Source organism: Glandiceps talaboti, chromosome 8, assembly GCF_964340395.1.
Source record: "Glandiceps talaboti chromosome 8, keGlaTala1.1, whole genome shotgun sequence".
Lineage (NCBI taxonomy): Eukaryota > Metazoa > Hemichordata > Enteropneusta > Spengelidae > Glandiceps > Glandiceps talaboti.
The window spans coordinates 16,671,142-16,675,214 of record NC_135556.1 but is presented as its reverse complement, the minus strand read 5'-3'; positions in this window follow the sequence as shown (position 1 = coordinate 16,675,214).

The window sequence follows — 4,073 nt, the reverse complement described above, 5'->3', positions numbered from 1 at the left end:
ATCTGCATTACATGTAGTTGGACAAAAAAAATATCTGCCTATGTAATATGATACAGTGAACAAGTCATGTATACGACAAAATGTACTCAAAAATATATTCAATTTACAGATGATCATGATAATTTCGCATCACACAAACACAAAGTTAGATTTCTTATAAGTTAATCATCATAATTATGTTTCAGTGCAGTAGTTACATTGGTAAAGTGACAGGGAACTGTAAAGTGTGCTGAGTTCCCTGACAAAAACAGTCTCCATGATTTAAACGAATATATATGCTACATTATAGTCGCACTGCCATATCACGGTCGACTCTGTATATGTCTATAAGACTACTTCTGTTAATTAATAAAGATGACGGTTTACAATGTAAGTGTTTTTCTTCAACAGTTCGCACAAAATACATGATTAAATAACAACCTCTATCGGTTTAGATCTTGATGCATTCGTTAGTCAAAGTCGGGCGATATCTATTGTGGAATGTATGCTACCAATATTAAGTCATTTGTATGTAACTTTCTCAGCAAACCTTCTTTTCACAACCACCCTATTGCTAGCACTAGTGGTGCGAATATCTTTGCGATACTTGAAAGAACGCTTTTTGCTTTTCCCCTCAAACCTGTAAACACCATTCCAGAACGTCAGACGGAATCCTGCTTCTGTGTTATAGCTGAAGGGGTGGTCGTTTTCATCTAGTTTGATCTCAAACTTGTTCTTTTGACTGCCTGACCGAAATATTGCACTCATGTTGATACCGTCAACTTTAAGTTGTGCATCTCTCCATATCTGTGATGAAGAAAGGATAGTAACAGTGACATGTTCTAATGGGGTTCCCTTCTGCTCTATTTGTTACATGTAACCTAAAAAACAGTTTTGAACACGAACCTAAAACAATCTAACACACATCATAGAACTCCCCAGTTCACAATTTGAGTCATAGTGATACACATGAGGACTGTTTTGGTTAACTCATCAGACGGGTTAACCAAAACAGTCCTAATAAAAACAGTAAATGTCCTCTGACATGTACTATAACTATCAGTTATAGGACACGTCAGAGGACGTTAACTGCAAATAATTGGCCAGTATTGGGTAAAGCTCAATTATTTTGTCCGAGGCGCAGCCGAGGAGGCAAGCAGCACAGTTGAAACAATGGACAAGAGTTGGAAAGGAGTGCTTGTCTTATAACGAAGTTATACTTCGAATTCGATGAGTTTTTTAGGTTTTTCACCAGAGGTCAGTCAACCTTGAATTGTCATCTACAGCCCTAGCATAACCTCTTGAGTCCCATTATCACATGCATTAATTACAAAATTAACTATAGAAAACTTATCCAACATATCTCAGCCAAATAATCCAAAAAGTTTAGTGTGAAATCCATTAACCTGGCCAAGACTCGTACTGTAACAAAGTTACAGTCCCAATTTGAACAATATTTCCGTTTTGACCCACCCATAGCTCTGTTGTCAATGTCGATGAACAAATTCTATATGGAAGCCTGCTTCTACACACAAGTAGTGAAGTGGTTATAGAGCATGTCTTTGAATAGATAGGTACAGAAGTAGAGGTACTGTGTTCGAGACCTGATCTTTTACACACACATTACAGAATGGCAGGTGCAGAACTTTTGGTGGTAGAACACGGTATTAGGAGGGCAGCACATGTTGCAAATGTAACTGTAAGTTGGGGACAGTGCTATAGAAATGATTAACATGATGAGGACAGTTCCATTCATAGGTGGAGAGTGTTAGCGGACAGTTCCTTTCATGGATTAACTGTACACTGACACTTTCTTTGTGTAAAAGTGTCCCGTTAACTGAAAAAGTGTCTGCTAAATGAAATTGAGACCACACTTGAAACAATGTGGAAGAGTCGGAAAGGAGTATAACTCGAATTATATTTATTACTGGCAGTAGAACTTACAGCAGCGCCCGCCTTCTGTCTAGTTTCATTTATCACGAAGACTGCGCACTGTAAGCATCTGCGATCTTTATCTTCTATACCCTGTGACTGGAATTTTCTCAAGACGGCCAAAACCACTCCTTCGTCAATGGTACTGTACCATCTGTCATCATATGCTGTAGAAACACACGTGAAAAAGGATCATGAACATGCCCTGGCAAATATCAAATAAAGTCTGATATTTTCTTTTTTCGATTTTTTAAATATGCGAGTTACATAAAGTACATGTATCATCAGTAATAATAATAATAATAATTTATAATTTATTCTCACAAATCATATGAATAAATCATATGAATAAATTATAACAATATACTCAATGTACAAAGTTGAAAAGAGAAAAAGACTGAAAATAGTTGCATTAGCAACTAATCGAGTTCAGCCTCATTACCAAATGTACAAAAATTAGCAAAATAATTTAAGTGACAACTGTTTGTGTTATGCACTATGTACTTAGAAAATATCAGATATGGAGAATAAGTACAGCGAAATTGTCACTTAAATTATTTTGCTAATTTTTCTTTTTCTTACTTGTGTTACTTTTACCTCGTGTAGTATACTGCCATAGGAAGCAAATATCCTTTGAAGCATAGGTAAATATTGATGGACATTTGTCTGCTAGCAAAATCTTATGATACAATATAATTAATTTTTTTAAACAAAGACATTCACACAAATGGCTGCGTCTTTCCGCCAAAGTAATTGTTTTACAAGGAAAAAAGATATACGAAAAATAGAGAACTCTCGGATATTTCATGAATATTTAAATAAAAAATTTACACTTATATGTAAACTAACCTGGCTCTGCGAGAGGCGGATTCCAGGACGACTGACAACATCCGCACGGCATACTATGAGAGGTTTTACGAGGATTTACATCTGTTTTAGGGAAACAAGTCACAGAAATCTACTCAGTAATTCTGACATTATATACATCAAATATCGGAAAGGAATTTGGAAGATTTTTAAGTGTCTTACGAAATTTGTATTCGACAAAATTTAATCTGAACAATGGCAAAGTTAATTCTTTATAAAATTATGGAAACTCGACTGTAATGACGTCATCGTTCCATGCTTATCAGTCTGCCTATTAATGTAATGGGGAAAGGAAGATTAGACCACGCCCACAACGGCTGATCTGTCAGTCTAAGGTATATGAAGACATTCCCATTTACCTGATTCTTGCTGTTTACACCATTAAGTGTTTCTTACCCCTTTGGTTATAATTTTTTGGTCATATCTCACAATATTGAATTTGTCAGGATTTAATATTAACATATATTACATAATTAACCATGTCACCTATGTAAGAAAACAAACGTCAAGGAATTTTGACATGCGAATACTTGTGAAGGACAAATATATTCGTTACACTTGCTAAAATGCACATTTGACGTTCATTTAGACAGAATAAAAATATATACATACTTACATTGTAGAGTGTCTGGACTATATGCTGAGGATGGTTTACTATAATCTGTAGATACAGAGAATGGGTGAAGCCTATTCAGTGATTATATTTCGATCAGTTGTAATGATCCAATTCAAAGCATTACGTATATGCACATATTGCCTGGCTAGCTATGATAGCACTAGTAGACGTCTACTGCCATGCTATGAGGGTTGTGATGCAGCTAGACAACCCTTTCTTGAATCGTAGTACATTGCATTTGCCAACTGTACAGTGGTAATCAGCCTGTAATCAACGATAGAAATAGGGTCCATGCCAGGGGCCGGCGGTCCAACCATAAACCTACACCTAAACCTGACCTAATCCCGACGTCTTATGCTAGCTTCAAACAAAATTTGTTTCATATGGAACAAATATAACGCAAACAACCATTTCAAAGATCTATCCACTTTTCAACCTTGTTTGTTATGTTACTAGTATTTCGGAAAAATAACTGACCTATATAAAAACGATTTGAGAGGCTTGTAGGAGGTAAATCTATTAATTTATAATAAAGAGACGGTAGTTCTAAGAATTACAAGAAACAAGCCATTCAATAATGATTTACTATTGACAAACCATTCTGAATTTGCATACAAACGAATTCATGCGTACGTACATAAATGGAATTGCCTATTTGAATTTCTGGCAAGACGCCAAC